This window comes from Telmatherina bonti, assembly GCF_933228915.1.
Source record: "Telmatherina bonti genome assembly, chromosome: 24".
Classification (NCBI taxonomy): Eukaryota; Metazoa; Chordata; class Actinopteri; order Atheriniformes; family Telmatherinidae; genus Telmatherina; species Telmatherina bonti.
Window position 1 is genome coordinate 15,675,232 of NC_136633.1, and position 19,326 is coordinate 15,694,557.

General features: G+C 39.9%; 1 protein-coding gene across 3 annotated transcripts in view; it reads left to right on the plus strand.

Annotated features, from left to right (window-relative positions):
* The first annotated feature begins 9,660 nt into the window (after positions 1-9,660).
* Positions 9,661-19,326, plus strand: part of tns1a (tensin 1a) — a 68,036-nt gene continuing 58,370 nt past the window's right edge. For 2 of the 3 annotated variants that reach the window (XM_079263794.1, XM_079263795.1), the window contains exons 1-2: positions 9,661-9,739; positions 19,086-19,124. The gene's annotated coding sequence lies outside the window, so the exon portion shown is untranslated. The remainder of the gene's footprint in view (positions 9,740-19,085; positions 19,125-19,326) is intronic. The other variant, XM_079263796.1, reaches the window with a different exon arrangement.

Consider the following 19,326-nt stretch of genomic DNA (forward strand, 5'->3'; position numbering starts at 1 on the left):
ACTGCCGTGACTAAAGCTTTAAGGTGTTTCCACAAAATATGACAATTTTTTTGCATTCGATCAGGCATTGTATTTGCATCAAAACCACTTTACCTTGTATAGATGAGTCTTGAACCTTCTGAAAGTGCCGAGAAAATGAAGCCATGTGGTGCACCGTCTTAGTCTGTACCATAGACTGTATATAAAGAGATGGACGGAGCCTCTGTGATGTCACCCATAGGTTTCTGAAGAGCTGAATTGAAGGTCGGTGAGCGGTTCTTACCATCGCCATCTTGGCAGCGTCATGCGCGTCGTCTCGCCTGGAAAATACAAATATCGGCAAAGAGGTGGAGCTGAGAGGGGGGCTGTGAGCGTCATGGTGGATGATTGACATCAAACGAACTCCGAGCTTTCTGTAGCTAAAAGCTAACCGAGCTAACCTGGAAATAATGGGAGCTAACCAGCTAACGGAGGTAAACGGGCTAACGCTGAGTCACGTTGTTAACCGGCTAAAAACTGCGGTTGTTCTACGTTCTTCTGACTTGAAGCCGGATATCGGTACCTGTCAAACAAAAGGACCCACCCCTAAATATGCTGAACTTCGAGATTAAATTACTTTTAAACGAGCGAGTTAGAAAAAAAAATCACTCCCCCCACAGTTGTCATGAAGGTAAACCTGACCTATTAAACCGAAAATGGATTTTTGAACCACGCTGTAAACATGTTTATTTCTGCCGTGAAGTCGGCCTTTTTAACATGGGAGTCTATGGGGATTTGCTCTGTTTTGCAGCCAACCCCTAGTGGAAGAAGGGGAACTGCAATTTTTTGCACTTCCGCATAGGCTTCACTTTTTACCGCCAGAGGTTGCGGCTTTGTCTGTACACACTTCAAATGACATGTTCTCCATTATTACCAACTCACAATCCTGCACACCACATTAGGTCCCAGTATGCAATACGAAGGAGGAAGAATGCATAAGGATTGCAGATGAAAAGTTACCAGCAAGAGCAAGGAAAAAAGTGGGGAGGAAGAGCATAACAAGGCCACTTTTAGTGGTTTGAGTTGTTCTTCTCTTTGCTTTACTCTGATTCATATCTCTTCATCCGCAAAGACATCCCTCGACCAGAATATTACTTTCGGAACAAAAACTGTGTGTTTGCAAAACATCCGAGAAAAAAGCTGCCAAATGCCTTCGAAACCAGGCAGAGCCATTTGTGGTGACAGTATGAGGAATAATCGTAATCGCTTCATGAGCCATGCATTTTGGTGGTGACAGACATTGGACAAGGATGTATTGAAAATGGGGAAAGATGGAGGTGTATGTATGTTGTTGGACGGAGTAGTGTTGACAGTAGATAACTTTAAAATAGCAAAAAAGCCTGAAATTTGTTGATTGGGACCAAACATTTGCATTGGTTTGGTTCAATGAAAAGGCCCTTGAATGGAAAAAAAAAATGGGAAAACATCAAAAGGATAAAGTGTAGCAGTGTCATTATCAGCATTTCAGGCTATAAAACTTACAAGTAAACGTTTTGTCCCAACTGCCATGTGGGTTTTGGCTGACTGCGATGCCTTTCTCAGGAGACTCCATTCTGACCTTGATGAGTTAATTTATCATGAGAGACAATGGGGCTGTTGCCAGCATTTGCACTTCACTAAACATGATGGTAACTGCTGCTTTGCACTGATTTCACTTTTTATGCTTTATATTTCCACCCATTTTTTTATGCCACGCAGTTATTTCAATGTTTCAATGGTGTAAAATTCATGTTTTATGCAGCATCTCTGGTTTTTTTTATGGCCTTTAATGGCGGCTATAATGATTTTAATGAGGTTGTGATAAGCTGTGGGACAATATGTGCTTACTCACCAGTAACTTGATGAGTAGATTAGGGTTAGAGGATTAGGTTTCATTACATCTTTCACTGGAATTTGAGACACAGACAAGTCATGGAAAGTTATTTTACTTCCATGATTGAATACTGATTAATGTGGTCTTAAATTGGATAAATGCCTGAATAATCCTACCTGCAATTAAGTCATGCACTTACTTGGGCCATGGCTTATATTTAGTACTGAACTCTTGGTTTTCTAAGAAGTAGCAGCACATTAAATGCTTATACTTATTGATGTGTAAAACTTTCCAATGTAAATGAAGTGTTTGAATTTGGTTGGCCAAAGAGTTTCTGACCTTTTTTACCTCTGCTATTAAGGAGCATGAAAATGGCCTTTGCATGCCAATGTGGCTGCAAATGACTTCAGGACATAGTGGTAGTAAATGTTGTGTATCATTGTGAGTGTAAATGTTTTAAGTGTTGATCTTTTACCCACAGGAGAAGAAAAGTTACGAAAAGTATGAAGTATTTTACTTGTCAGTAAAAAAAAAAGTTGACTCATTGCCCCTTTAAGAGTCATTTCTCCAAAGCCTCTGCAATCTTGTCAGTGCAACGAAGAGCGTCGTTCTGCTAAGCTTTACAAATCTGTTACCGCCGGAGGGTCAATCGTTAACTTCTGAAGCATATTAAATTGTCAGTTCGCACATCTAAAAGACAGATGTCCAATAATGTGCCTCAATTAAGATCAGCTCGTAATTTTTGGCTGCCCTTCATTTTCTGTTTTTTCCTTTTGTTCGGCCAAAACCAGCTCTGTGTATGGCTGCTTTTTGGAGCCCTGTGGATGCTCTAGATTGGCAGTAGATTTCTGTCCTGTCCTGCTGGGTAAGAGGCAGGCTTTGGTGACCTTTGTCTGTTTGTTATGCATGGGCTTGTTAAGATGGAGACTTGTTGGGACAGTAGTTGGGATTCTGCCAGAGGCTGAAGAGACAAGAGGGTTTTCAGCTGTCTGTCCCTAACACAACACCTGGCATCTGAGCTGAGTCTGTTTGTTTTGTTTTTTGCTGGTTTTTTTTTTTACATTTAGAGTTGGGATTTTTTTGCCCACCTGATCAGCCATTTGCAATGGGAGTTTTTGCATCAACAAGGAACAAACTTTAATATTTTGCTGTTATTAAGAGCATTAATTACAAATGTTTTTTGCATTGCTTGTTTTTGCTTTTTTGGAGGGGGGACTGGGAGGGGGGTCTTTTTGTACTCCATTAGCTCTAGCCAACACCTGTGCACTTATAATTTATACAAATGTCAAATGCTTTTACATATACACACAAATACACATAAATAAACATGAATATGCACAAATACTAGAAGAAGCACTTAATTAGACCCTGGTAAATGACATGCTCCATAAAGTGCAACCCAGGAGTTTGTTTAGTATTACAAGATACATGACTGAAACCCCCGTTTTTATCACCTATAGTAAAACTTTGCGCTATTTATATAAGCTAACATGTGTAATGTGTGTCTGTATACAAACCCTCGTTTTGGGGCTCCATCAGCTGTAGCCAACACTGGCTGCCATTCTTTCTGGGGTCCATTTGTTAAGTGCAGTCAACTGTCTCTGTACTTATAATTTATACAGTCAAATGCTTTTACATATACACATAAATACACATAAATACACATAAATAAACATAAATACATATAAATACATTACAATAATGTATATGAAGTCATTAAACCATTTATTAAAATATTAATTTTGATATGCTCACATATACACTTACACAGACATACCTGTTTGTGCATAGATAGATAGATAGATAGATAGATAGATAGATAGATGTGTTAGAGATGTTCGATATTGGCCTTTTTACTAATATTTGCCATAAGCAATACTTATATTTATGACATAAATTATGTGAATGTAAATAAAACATGCAATAATTAGCTAATTTGAAACTAACATAATTATAATCGAACAAAAAGCTTAATAAATAAAAAGTGTGACATTATATTCTTCTGTGTAAAGTATGAACATATTTTGAGTTTGACATTAGGAATATGTCTTAAAAATTTGGATTGGCATAAAGACTGAAAAATAAGTGGTTGTAAAAATAAACAGCTGGAAAAAAACATGTTGTAAATCATTAGATTAAATTAGAACAGGTCAACAATATGATTGGGTTGACAAAGAGCATGTCAAAGAGGTAGAGTCTCTTAGAGGTAAGAACAATGAAGATGTACCGCAATCTGCAAAAAACAAAACAAACAAAAAAAATAACTAAGACATTTGCAAAGTAACTTTTGGCATAATTTCCCTCAACACAGAATTACAAAGACTTTAAGTATTCCAACATCTACATTACATAATATTGTCAAATTAATGCCAGAATATGGAGATGTCTGTCTGCACTAAACACCAATCACAAATCGATGGTTGCCAAATGAATATTTTTCTTTTCTTTTGCATTAATAACCTGCTAGTTTTACATTGATTTGTTATTTTTTGGCCTCATATTCTCCAATGAGATCAGCTTGAAGGCACCAACTAAACAACGGTTTAAAAACATCCATGAAAAAAGCTGCGATAGATGTCAGTCCTGAGAAAAGAACTAGTCCTGGGTGATACCCCTCAGAGGACATATGTGGTTCTTAAACCAGGAAATGTCCCACAGTTTTCATTTGTCTGTCCCTCACTGTGAGAGTTTGTGTGGTCAAGGCCAGATAACAAAAGATGGATTTACTTGGGATGTATTTTCTTGTCAAATTTGTTGTGAAATTTAAGAACATTAAAACAAGGGAGCTCAGAAATACCTTCTTTCATTAAGTCTGGATTGTCTGAATTTTTTCATTTCCTTCCTTTATAGGTGATGCTACAGTAAAAAAAAAAAAAAAAAAAAGGACAAAGGAAATTTAAAACACAATAGCATATCTGACCAGGTTAAATGTGTCATAATGGCATTAGATTGCCAGTAGTTTCCACCGGTTCTGTCTAAAATTGTTTTCATTCCTTTAGCATCCTGCGTAACTCAACAAACTCCTGCATGGTTTCAGTTTGGCACCAACACACAACAAAAAAAGAAAAACATTCTAATAAAGCCTCATCAGTTTGCTTTTGTGTTCACTTTGAACACCATCAGTCAGCTCCCTGCTTTACTTCTCCTCCATGGTCAGAAGTCCTCATTATTCCTTATGGTTTACCCTCGCCATGTCTTGGAGAAGCCTCCTGGAATGCTGTTGCAGTGGTTTTTAGTGTTCATTGGGCTGATGGGTTGGAAAACACAGGAGAGGTTTGGCAGGGAAAAAGGTAGAGGCAGGGAGGAATTACGGGAAAGGGTCGGACAAGACGAGAAGAGTAAAAGAAATTTGAATATTTATCATGTAAACAATGATGTCGGAAAGTTAATCTGTCTTAAGCTGGCTTCATTGTATAAAAATGCAGCCTATGTGTTTGTGTTTTTCCTAAATGGATGCGGTTCCGTCCGACATTTTGCATATACTTTTGCATCTTGACTGCACAACTAATTTGTTTGGACAACCTGTGAGTGAAAAATGGCTGCAAGTTGGACGATATTTCTGTATGTCTGGACTTAAGGATTCAAATATCACTTTGAGATCAAAGCATTCAATGTAGCTCCTCTAAATTTGTAGAATTATAAAGGGAAATATTTTGTTTCACATGTTGAAAGCTTGTCCCATTAGCAGGGAGTCAATCTGACCTGATCAGAGATGACCTTTTCTGCAGCCTTATTGGAGTTGAGGAGATGTTTATCTGACAGTGTGAACAATGAAGCACTGTGAGGGATGTTGCAATCAGATGAGACAGGGTGTTGAAGGTTGATGATGGCTCACCACAGTAATCACTGTAAGCCATCGCCATGGCATCTTCCTTCTTTAAAACCCTCACAAAGATACTGTGGCGGACTAGTAAGATACCACAGACAGACCAGTTTTGTTTGGTTCTAGTCCTAGACCACAGTAGCGCTTGCTGGTGTGTAGCCCACGTTCATCCAGGGGTCATAACACAATCTTCATATGTCACCATCCAGCCAAACAAGGGTTTTATCAGCTGATGCTGCACAAAGCACGCCTGTAATCAAGCTTTCCCACTTCCTGTAGTTGAAGATGGGAACAGACGTTAGAATAGCAGCAGGGGTGAAACAGGGTGACAAGGAAGTGAGTCATGGTTTCAGTCCAGGAAAAAAATCAACCAAACGGGCATGTATCTGTTGACATGTTTTATACTTGGTCGTCTGCCATCTAAAAAAATCTCTTCTTCGTGCTCTTTATGGTTGCATTCTGTAGGGTGTAAAACAAAAGAGCATTTCTTATCGTAACAGATCTCTTAGAAAAACAAAAAGAGGAAATAAAAACCAGGAGCTCAATGGAAATAAACCTAAAACAGTGCACCATTGACTTTGAGCTGTTAAGGTTTGGAAACAACTGAAAATCCAGTGAAGAAAGATACATGTAGAAAATCGCTAATGTAATTAGTCCTACACTGGGAAATCCAGAGCACATCACTGTTCTCATGAGACTCAGACAGTCGTGTTTTATCTCTAGAGGCCTGAAATCCTGCTCAGTTAGCGGGCACTCACTGGCTGCTGGCATAACAGCTCTGAAGTGGAAGAAAAAGCATTTTTGAAAGCAAATGGATGTCCTGTCAGAATTTATAGTGCTATTAAAACAGCCCAAGTAGGGTTATCTGTTGCAGAAAACTAGATTTACTGTTATAAACTGACAGTAAAGCTGATTGTTTGCACAACTCATGCACATTTCAGGCTCAGCTGAACCTAGATTCAGTCGAACTTGGCCTCCTTCAGCGCAGAAGCCTGAGGACAAGGTTTTAAGGTTTAGGTTTTCAGTCATTCAAACGTTTTAATCCACGTGTGTGTGCTGTGTGAAAACTAGAAGAAGCACTTAATTAGACCCTGGTAAATGACATGCTCCATAAAGCGCAACCCAGGAGTTCTTTTAGTATTACAGGACTCATAACTGAAACCCCTATAGTAAAACTTTACATGATTTATATAAGCTAACATGTGTAATGTGTGTCTGTATACAAACACTAAAACACTAAGAGGAAGTGTTATGTTCCATTTGAAACCTCAGATGTAAAATTAATAATATCCAAAATCTGTTAAATAACTCGATCTGATCTTTGGCTAAATCTGGAACCATGTTTTTTTTTATTATTTTTTTTATTACAATAAATGAACTAAATACATCTAAGTGTTTACAAGTTTATGAGCTGCTAGAACGACAGTAAAGATGGGTTTTAATGTTGAAAGTCATCGAGAAATGTGTTTGTTTTCATTTAAACATGGCATTGACATGTTTATTTTACTTCTTCCTACTTAATCAATTGATTTTGTCCATCCATTTGCTTTTGCTCACTTTTACTTATCCAGAAGTATGGTGCTGTCAGTCAAACAAAAACAGACCTTATGTCATCATAACGTGATAGTTTATTGTAAAAACGTGAAACGTTGTGTATGCAAATGTTGTCGAAAACTAGAAATATTGAAGCAAATGACCTTTTATGGAGATTATTCTTGTATGGTTTCAGGGTGTAATGTCAACAATATGACATTATTGCCCAACATTCATCATGGTCCAACCTCTCCTTGTCTCAGCCTAGTATAAAAGACAACTTAACCCCATTTCTCTGACCTGCTATATGCGCAGAATCTTCTTTCAGAGTCAAATACAGTTTATATTCTTACACTAAAATATTCACGTTTACAGAGTAAAGTCCCTTTTTTGGGGTCACAGCTCTATGCTTCCATATATTTATGTTTTTTTTTTTTTATATTTATACTGTTTATTTATTAGATATCTTTAGTTATTTATTGTTATTGACACATGAGTCAACACTGGTCACATATGCTTAATCATATATAAATGCAGGTATAAATACCACCAATTAACATGAGGCTTGCATCATCCCATGCTTGCTGAGCATTCACCCCAACATCCCTCCAGAGTATTTGTAACAACTGCCTCCCGTGATTTCTACCCTGAATGTGTGCGATTCACATCTAAAAGGTCACTTTCTTATAGAACATGTGTGTGAAATTGGCTTGAAAGACTACAAAGGCCTTAGTGTAACTTGGGTTGGTGTCTTACCAAAAGTGATAGTGGTGTCTGGTTATTGCGGTTATCGCCCTGCTGGCTCACTAGTTATCTAAATACTTGGAAAAACTGAACCCACACAGGTTTGAAAGTTGAAATGTCTTTTATGTTCTTTGTAGCAAGAAAAACAAGAAATTTTTGCAACGACAACCTTGTTTATATTTAGCTCTCAACGTGTTTCAATAGCTAATTTTTCATGCTGTTTGAGAGTTTTTCCTTCTATGGTTCTCCATTTTTGTCTGCTTCATTTTCCAAAAGGGAGAAAGTGGACTAAGACCAAAAACATTGTAAGCGTGTGCGGGGATGAGGAGCGTTCAAGAATGTTGGCGTGGAAAAGAAAGTACCCATCCAAGCATGAAAGTGAAAAAGGTATGAGAGTGAGGGAGAAGGAAAAGTGATGAGACGCACATGCGCACGCTCGTGTTCGCCAGAGCCAAGCCTCCTCATTCCTCAGTAGCCCTTCACAGAAGAAAGTCTGTTTCCCCGGTGCAAACATGTCACATCAAAAAGCCATCAGGGCATGTTTCCATGGCAACACCCTTCAGCGGTATAGATGCAGCACGGTAGCCGGGAGATAGTGTTGGCAGACAAATGCTTGGGACAGTCTAATAACCGAGTGTTAGCAGATGAGTGATGGCCCAATTCACCGCAGTTCTCATCTGGAGGTCAAGAGCTAAGTTCACTGTGAGAGCTTAAATCCCACCAGGAGGCGTGCAAATGTTTTCCTTAAAGAATATATGACAAAATGATACACTGAAGTGGGATATGTAAGTTTTGTTTTGGTCAATATGCATAACGTTATGCTATATTTTGCCATTTTATTTCCTATTTTCTTTAGTCATTTTTATAAAGAGTTGGGAAAAAAAAGACCTCGTAAATCTCCAAAAAGAATGTGAAAGATCAACAAGACATGAATGTTTTAGGAAAGACATGATTAAATGGATTTGATTAAAGGATGCTGCATTCCATGGTGGTGGATGCATCATGGTTTGCATTTGATATGTTGCATCTGACCCAAGATAGCTTCACGTCACTGATAACCTACGAAGTCCTAAAGAAAAGGAGATGATCTGCTGGAAATACATAATCAGCCATATTTTTGTCCCATTTAGGCTGTGAAATGAAACATTCTTGCTGATCTTTATCTGCAAAAACAGACATTTTCAAGCACCATTGTACATCTGTTTATAGAGCTCATTGATAAATATTGAGTTAAAACAAGAACAATAGAGTGATTCTTCCTCTCCTTCCACTTCGCCTTCTCAGTCTCTGTCCAACATGTGTCAACAGCTACAGAGAGTGGTAAGGACTGAGGAAAAGGAGGGAGGAGAATGAGAGAAATGGAGAGACATAGCGGGTTAGCGGAGGGAGGGATGCAGGGGGATACAGTTACTGTCTGCCCCCGAATGGTTTTTTTTGCTCTCTCATTTTGAGTACCGGAATCAAAAGGAGCCCCAAGCCACTTTCTTGGCCTTATATAGCGTGTTTCAAAATTTCTTGGCAGTTGACGGGGAGGAACTGAAGCCAGCAGAAGAAAGAGTGTATCCTGGTCCAGTCCAGAGACATGCACACATATACACAGCATCGAGTTCAGTAGCTCCCTGGCACGCGTTTGGGATTACTGCTGTTGTTTAGAGCGAGAGGGGAGGGGGGGGAGGAGGAAAGTGTCAGCATTTGGTTCTCCCTCCCTTGCCGTCCTTCTGTACTAGAAGGGGGTGTGAAGGCGAGACAGAAACAAGTCAGAGAGGAAGAGAAGAGAGAGCGTGAGAAAAAGTGGCACCAATGTGCAGGTAAGCTCCGAGTTTCAGTTGCATTGAAGGCATTTCAGCACCGTATCTGCAGTTAGAGGGTTTACTTTGTTGAAAAATGATCATGTCATTATTTATTTGCCATTTGCAGCTTGCAATGGGTTGTCAGAACGAAGGTGTCAAGTCTAATTTTGAAGAATGGGTTGCTTTGCAACAGGAGCAGGGGGTTTTTAGACATTGTTTCAGCTGAATCTGAATTTCCCTGACTGGTTTAAGCACAGGCTGGTGGCATGCCGCAGTCATGGGAAAGTTGCTCCCACGGGAACGAGACAGCGAGAGTTCATTTATGTTGCTGTTTGAGGCTCGAGAGCCTTTTGTGACCCGACGAGCAGTGATTTGTGGCAGTGGAGTCAGTGAGAGCTGAGGGGCAACTGGTCAAGCACAGCAGGCAAACATGTGTTTTCTCCTTCGGCATAACCTAAATTTACTCATGGTCTTTACAAGACAACAGGGACAGCAGCTGGGCAAGTGTATCTTTCTTTCCTTTTCTTGGATTTATTCTCCCGTCACTATTTTCCTTGCAAGCTGATGATTCATTCACCTCTGACCTTAAACTAACACAGAGATGGCGATTCAACATGACTGATCAAGAGGTTGATCAACTTGCATGTTCGGTCCCAAAACACGAGAATGCAGTTTCAACATGTCACACTGCATCCCATTTTTCCTTAGTGCTTTTTGAGTTTTATTTCAAAGCATTACATAACCTTGAACCTGATGCTCTTGTCCTGGCATAGCACTTCTAAAACTGCTCCTAAATCTCAAGGGAAAAGAGCTCTTTTACTTTCATCTTGCCTAGCTCTAACTCATGTCTCCTTCCTATTTCATAACATAAAAGCATGTTTAAGGTGGGATGTTATGTGGCTACCACTCCTGCAGATTTTGTCCAAAAAGTCACTTTGGATCATGAATGTATTAGCTTTAACTGGGGAAGGAAATTATTTCTTTTTGTACAGAAACTCTGTGTTTTTGTTCAGATTGAGGCTTTTTGTGGCTTTTTGTCTGGGAGTGGTGAAGCACAAAAACGACAAGGTCTCCCAGCTTTGGAAGCACTGAAGTATGTGCTAAGAAGTGTTTAAAAAAGCAATATCGGTCAGGGGGGATGGCATTTAGCATGCCTGGACGTCATCTTACCTCTGTCAATGAGTGATAGTCTGGCAGGGGAAATTAAATCAGATTAACTTCACTAGAAATAAACACTTTCAGCTCCACATTTTGCACTTGCAAGATGAGCGTAGACAAAACCACAAACGGAAGATTTCACAGATGGAGTTGCAGCAAGCTTCTCAGTTTTCATAAACCTACATTTCATTGAGCGTTTCTCTATCTTTGATGTTGGCTTTTCATTGTTTCCGTTCCCTTCACTGTGCTATTAGTGGTCAAATAAGAAAAGGCATCCTGCAGTCACCCCTAATTAACCTGGAACTGATAGGCAAACACTGCCCGGAACTGACATATCCAACTCAGTCTGGTAATAATGAAAACATGCTTGTTTTCGACATACGCAGAAGCTCCATCTTTACAGTGTGACAAATCTGCAGACATTTCGATTGCAAATTTCCCATGAAAGGACACCAGAGATCTTGCAAATCAGGAGAATTTTGATCTTTCTGTACCAAATTACACCTCTCCCATGACTGAAAACCCATATCGGATTACCTAACAGTTAACAATGCGTGGTCATGCCTCTCTTGCGTAAAAAACTCCAAGACAAACCCTCAGAATCTGAAGGTTTTTAACCTGTGTCCAAAGTGAGCCACAATCACACATCTGATATTCATCATTTCCTTGTTTAATGGGGTATTTTGTTGCCCATAACTTGCAGGGATTTCAATTGTAACCAGAGGTGAAACAGCCAAGCCAGAGCCTACTCACCACTGGCTGTGGTAACCATGATCAAATAGTTGCTTCCTCAGTGATCCATAATCTTTGGCTTCTTGCGTGTCCACTTCATGAAGTTCCCCGAGGCCTCAAACCAAACATCGGCATGTTGGTTTTTGGGGAGAAATAATGTCAGTGCATTTGTTGGAAGCGCAACTGAGCTGGCTGGCAGTGAAAACACTTCAAACAAGACGGCAATCCACTGTGATAAATCTCATTGCGAATAGCTTTCTGTATGTTGTGGTGTATTTTGTCTGAATCGTTTAGAGGACAAGCGAACACTTATGCTTGTCGACCAGTTTCTATGCTCATTTATGGTCTGTTAAGCACTTGGGAGTCATTTTGTCCTCACGTAAAAAACTTACCCCTCCTTGTATTATCCAAGCTTTAGACCATGGACTCTTCATGAAAACATGGAGAACGTGTCGTTTGGCAGGTTGCATGTTGCAGAGAAAGCAGCCCTAGATCTTCAGTGGTTTATTTTTTTCATCCACTAAAGGCATGGTGTGGGAAGACTAACTATCACCACAGTAATTATTTGACACCCGTGGAAATGGCTGCTGGACAGCTTATGTTCCACAAACACAATTATTTTGTCTTGCAGTGTGTACAAAATCATTTTACATCCTGTTTAAGTGTTCTGGGAAGCAGCAGTTGGACCCACAGTACAGTACAGGCCTCTAAATTTAGGTATCCACCAAGCTGTGCAGACTAAATAACATGTTTTCTGTTTAAAGGACATTGAATCATGAGTTTGAAGTACCAGACAGTATTTGAGTAGTAAAATGTTCCCACGCAGTATTCCATTTTGGCAGCATTGAGCCTGAGTAATTTGCCATTAGATCGCCTCTATCCAATATTATTTAACCATTGATGGCATTCAACACTGCCAGCTCCTCTCTGCCAGCAACACCCTGCCACCCTGTCTAACTGGGTGCATTGCACACTTGACATAATGTCAAAATGTCAAAGTAGGAAGGAACACACACTCCACCATCCCAACACACTGCGGATTTATTAGCCCTCCAAGTAAAACAGAAACCCAGTCGATGTATAAATCCCTCCAAAGGGGCTTGTTGAGCTTCAGTCCTTATTTGGCCCATGTTTGGAAAGTGAAGAATTTACTTTCTCAGGCAGACTGCCATCAATGTGGCGAAGCAGCTCTTGTGTGGGCAAGAGGACTGCTTGAGGAATTCTTAGCATGGTTGGACCAATGGCGGGCTTATTTGCTGGAGCCAATGAGATGATTTATGCACAGTGGCAAACGCATACTTTCTCCCATCAGATAGGACGAAGCTGATGCACTAAGATCGGAGTGATGATCAACACTGAGGGATGAAGAGGGAAAACCAGTCGACGTGCAGCAAAATAAAAAAGCAAAACATAAAAACAATGGATTTGAGTCAGAAAACGTCACACTCGCACAAATTGCCGCTATTGTTTGACAAGGTGCAAACAGAGAACGGGAAGGTTGCTGAGCAAGCCGGACTCATTCTGCCTCTCTTATCAGAGGATGCCTGTTTGAAGTTTGTGAATACAGAGAAGGTTCATCATTATCCTGCTTGAACTGCTGCATGCTAACTAATTATACAGCGATTCAACTCGCTGCACCCGGTTTCAGAGGGGATTCTTTGATATTCTGCACTCTCTAATTCCATATAGACCCACTTGAGTTCTCAAGTAAAACTTCCTCTGAAATCGTTAAAGCTTTTGGAGATCCAAACCGACTGTAAAAAGAGGAATTAGAATGAAAAAAATACCAGGAAGGCTGTTCGCTGAAGCTGGAGCATCTTACCTGAGACATTTAACCTTTAGATTTCAACAATTCCCAGCCTTAACTCACCTCTGTTTGCCCCATAATGAGGCCCCTTAACTGGATTGACATAGCAAAGGGGCCCCATGGGGCGTCTCAGTTGACTCCTTGTTCGAGTTCGATGGCTTCCCAGACGCCCCTTGTGACCCAATGAGATTATGTTTTAAAAGACTAAACTCACTTTGACCCTCTCTCTTTTGCTATTAGGGAATTTTCATTGTGGTCTGCTGGTCACAATGCTCCCCATCTGATGGGAAGTGACTGGGGAGACTCATGCAGGGGTCAAAAAATTAGCCAGCGTTCTTTTCTTTGTTTTAAATGGAATCATTTCTACTTAAAAGCCAAGTTATTCTTAGGACTCAAAAACATAATCAAGGCAAGTTTCCTTATATTTTGCTTTATATGATGAATACAAATATAAACTGAACGTCACTTTGCATGTTCTCTGCCACAGATGCATGAGGGGAACAAGGTAGCATGTTTTTTGTCCAGCAGACGGCACAGTTGGTGTTGCTCTATCAGTTCCCAACAGATGAAGCCTACCTGAGATTCCCACACTTCATCCGTCTGGGCTGGTAAATACCCTGAAGCCTGTGTTAGTCTCTGCTTCTAGCTGCACCAGACTTATATGGATGAGGTCATAGTAGCTGTTTTTCCACTCAGTTTGTTGCCCATTGTGGATTTCAATGTTTAAGGGAAAACAAGAAGTGCGCCTTGTGACTTTATCACCAAATTTATGATGTTCGAGTTCAGATTCTTTGCAAATACTTTCCACATTCCACATGAATATAAAACCTTAAAATCAGTGCTGGGGGGAGTCAGCAGCAGGACATTTGTTAAACTCCAACAATCAAGCACTAGATTTGCTTGCTGCAAGACTGTTGAAGCAGCGGGGCAACCAACAATGACATACAAATGTCAGTAGCAGCCTCAGGTATTGCAGGGACAGTAAAGCATTAACATGAGTAAACACACTTGTAGCCCCTGGTGAATGCAAGAAAAAAATGTATGTCTTCTCTTAGAATATTAAAATCCCCCAGCAGTTATTAGCAATTTTAGCAAATGTGCCCTTTAAAAGCAGCTCCGAATGGGAAAATGTTTTAATTATCATCATTCTTTTATTATAAATTCCATTATAAAGTGCAATCCTGTTTTTCCTATTTAAGTAAATGTAAGATGCAAAACTGTTTCAAACAAAGTTATACTTAGAGGTCAAATTCTGATGTTCAGCCATGACAATATCAAGATTAAATTCAATTCAATTCAATTCAACTTTATCTGTATAGCGCCACTTCACAACAATGTTGTCACAGGGCACTTTACATACACGAATCAACATACACATCATTTCGAGCCAATTCATACATATCCTATAATAGAAACCAACTGATTGCATTGAGTCATGACTTCTATTCAATCCCCCATCCTGCGCATGCACGAGGCGACAGTGGGAAGGAAAAAACTCCCCTTTAACAGGAAGAAAACCTCCGGGAGAACCCGGCTTAGGGAGGGCAGCCATCTGCCTCGACTGGTTGGGGTGGAGAGGACAGGAAAGACAGATCAACATGTACAACTGCACTTATTCAGGAAACCTGCGGAAAAAAGGAGAAATAAGTTATAGATGGCAATATTGGCATAAATTCATACATTAATATATTAGAGAAATAGAGTGAGGTACTTCTCAGTGCATCAGGTAACATCCCCATTGCTACGTAAGTAATGAATGGCTAGACTATCCATAACTATAAGAACAATGAGCAGTAGATCTTGCCTATGAGCTTGCATGATTTAATTTTCTTCATGGAGCCTGAATCATTCGATGCTGCAGAAGAGCTGAAATGTTTTCACTTCACAAAAGAAGATATTTGGTCGCTTCACAACTTTGCAGAATGACTTTCTGTTTATTGGAGGTTCGAAAGTAAATCCAGTGATACAGATTTATACTCTGAATTTCATGTCCATCTTCAAAGTTTTCAAAAGAGGCTGGATTTTTTTTTTAAATTTTGGTTTTTTCCATCTGGCAGGCTGATTTACTTTGTTTGCCAGCATGTTCAGACAAACAAAGTAAAGAATACAAGGTAACTGGATTAATTCTACTCTTTCATCAAGAGAAACTACATGTTCTTTGCTTCATTTAGCCTCATAATACAAATGTCCACAATGACTAGACTAGTGAAACACATCACGGTGTGAATTCTATCAATAATTATGAGGCTACTACAAGGGCGTTACATCCTGCCTGTCCACTCAAAAGCCACTGGTGTCCTGTAAATCATCATCAGAGGACGTGTGGTAGGCTTTCCACAGAATTGCTACATGATGTGTAGGCTTTCAGTACCTCTTTCCGAAGATGAAAAGCTGTTGCAACTTGGTTTTTCTATTTATGGACACAGTAAGATTTAACAACTACTGGTTTCTTGCTCCTTGTTGTCAATAAGAGCATGGTCCCTTAAGAGCATGGCATCAACTGTGAGGTCACAAATCAAGCGCAGGAGCTTTAAATGTAGTCTAGCTGCTCTGAATTACAGTTGATCAATGGTCGCATCTCACTTCTTGCAGATTAAAGGTCAGCCTTCTTTGCAGCAGTGATGCGACCTGTAAGTCCACTATTGATTGCTTGAAAGTTGATGAGAAGCAGAGTAACTACTGAAGATGCGCTGGACACTTTCAGAATGACTTTTTTTCTGTAATAACCAATAACAGGGCTAGTTTAAATAAAATAGGCTAGATTCATTCATTATCCAAACCGCTTAATCCAATGAAGGGTTGCAGGGAAGCTGGAGCCTATCCCAGCAGTCTTTGGGCAAAAGGCAGGGTACACTCTGGACAGCTCACCAGTCCATCGCAAGGTCACACAGAGACAAACAACCACTCACACTCATTCCTTGGGGCAATTTAGAGTAACCAATTAACCTAACACGCATGTCTTTGGATGGTGGGAGGAAGCCAGAGTACCCAGAGAGAACCCATCTTTGGATGGTGGGAGGAAGCCAGAGTACCCAGAGAGAACCCACCCTGACACAGGGAAAAGATGCAAATTCCAAGTCTTGCCACAGCTGAGGATTGAACCAGCAACCTTCTTGCTGTGAGGTCACAATGCTAACCACCAGGCCACCATTCAGCCCAAATTTGGCCAAATTTGCCAAATTATTTATGTAACACTGCCACCGAGTGGCACGCGAAAGCTGCAATAAGCAGAAGTGTTTTTTGTTCCATGTGAGGACCTTTTTGTCAGCGCAAACTAGCACAACAGGAAAGCTTAATCTGCACACTAAAAATGATTACAACAAAATAATCTTGTCTCAAAGAAATTATGCATTGGCTAGCCTTTTAAACAGGTTTAGTCCTTTATGTTTTCATTTGAGCAAAGTCCACATAAGCCTTCTGTCTGCATATCAGCATGCACTGGGTGGGATCATTTCTAGTGTGATGCTATCCAGTTACTGTACTCTGATAGGTTTGATAGCATTACAAAGTCAATGAGCTTTTTGTTTTTCCAGAGCAAACTAATTACAGCGACTTCCTTCCTGTCTGTGTCTGTTGTCTACTGATAGGGCGCTCTCATCCCGCCGCTAGTAAACATCCGCCAACTCGCAGCACCTTGGTATACATGGCACTAAGTGCACTCGCTTTACTGTGCTTGCATCTGTAAACATCCAATGTACGTTTTTATCTGTAAACACTAAAGTACATACAATCAGATGGAAGCCACAGCTTGACACTGAGAGGCTGTTTATGCATTGTAATCAGGTACTCGTGGCAAAACGGCTAATCAGACGATTAGGAGTCACTCTCGCCTACCATGAATTTTGTTTAGTTACTGTTTTCAGATCTAAGCAGCCTGTGACGCCTTTACTGCTATTTAAAGATGTTACATTTAGCCTTGCAGCGTCACGAAATCAACACCCCTCTAATGTGAGGTGACAGTATAATTAGGGTAGAAATGATACTGCGTCTGGCAACAGGTACTCACCCCTCAGCTCTGCATTCATGGGACCAGTGGGCTATTTGGCTCCATTTGTTGGGAGACCAATGCCGCTGTTTACTACAAGGTAAAAAAAAAAAAATCTGTAACATAAATAGTCAAATGAATTCTTCTTCATTAATAAGGGTAATTATGTTGATGTCGATGATCATGAATCAGGAAAAGCTTACAAAATCATCGTATAGTAGTTTGGACACAACACTTTATCATCAAACAGAGGATGAATCAAAAAATCTAAGCCATCAGCAAATCTTGATCAACCAGTGAAGATCATATAATAGTCATAAGTCAATCACAATGTGGACTGCATAAAGACCATGTTGTCATTTGAAATTTGTAGAAAAAATTGTGTCTTGTGTTTAAATGAGACTAAATGCTTCAGAACAAGGTGTTGGCGGAATAATTTTTTTTGACTCGGTTTGGCCATTATAAGGGTTTATATCTTGATAAAATAGTCAATGTCTTTGTCTAAAAGAGAAAAAAAGGGATAGAGAAACATGAGATTAACTGATAGTAAAGGAAAGTGAAACTAACCTCAAACCAACTATGTATCAACCAAAGCCTCACTCTTCAAAAATTGCCCCAAATTCCAAAAGTTATTTCAGAAATATGTGTTACATGAATAAATTCCTCTGACTTTCTCACTGCCAAGACAGAAAAATAAGTGATAAAATGTGGTAAACACAAATAGCGAGAGAGGAAAATAACACAGTCGACTTGTGGCAGTTTGTTTCAAAGAAGAGCTTCCAGGCAGCTGGTTCTGTTTATTCCTATTTGTTTTGCTAACTTTAAAGCAGCGACTCTTAAAATGGGGCGCCACCCCCCCCAACCCGCTGGGAGGGCATAGAGCCTCTGCATTGGGAGGCTTGGATGACCAAGGGAAATTTATTGGAACACATTAAGTTGAATGACATGATTTCTAAAAAGTAAACAGACAGGAGTTTGCTGCTGATATTGTCTTAAAGATAGATTAAATATAGATTTATGAATATTTTTTACTCATTTTTTCTCCTTTTATTGTAATTGATTAGTGATTGAGATTACCTTAATCTATTTGGGATCATGAATGTATCTGTGGTCTGTAATCTTGCATGCATAATGGTGGGAAACGGTGTGGGAAACATATCAGTCAGTGCGCCTTAACTGAACTAAAATGTATAGATTGCTGTTTAGGAAAAAAAAAATAGGTGCCTTCCACTGCAAAGATATGCTGCATGAAACAGGGTGTAAACCAGATTCTTTTCATAATATTAATAAAGTCAGAGGATTTACTGTTACATGTGCAAATCATTCATTCAAACTATCGTTTCTGCCTAAATGAGGACTTTGTGTGATACAACTTTTTTCTGCCTGTTGTTGGAAATATTCTCTTAGTGGGAATTTAGTGCCTGCATTAGATGTCACACAAACAGTAAAAAGGGCGTTTTGTTGTGGTTATTTTTGTCCAGAGGTTAATTTGAGGTTTACTTATGCAGCCATGGGGGAAGCATTAGATCCTGGAATACTTCAAGTAAGAGGATGCAAGATGTATTTGCATCCTTCGGTTATTTTCTTGCATTCTTCTGCTTTTGCTGCTAAAAGATGAGTTCTCAGCTCATCTTGTTGCTTTTTTTTTTGACTCGTGATTTCTTTGTTTTTTGTATTTCCAGGTCACTACATCATGTCAAACGGCTACCAACTGTGAGCCGGTGAGTATACGAAGCCTGTGTGCTTTTTCTGCAATGTGCCTGTTCGTGCTAAAACGAGACCATCAGGGAAACGTTTAAAGAGCTTGTTGACCTTTTAAATCCCCCTCACATTGTAAGAGGTCTTTCCCAGAATTGCAGCAGAAAGACACACAGGGAGCTCTGAGAGGTCTCGGCCAGATGGTCAAAGGTCTGAGGCTGGAAC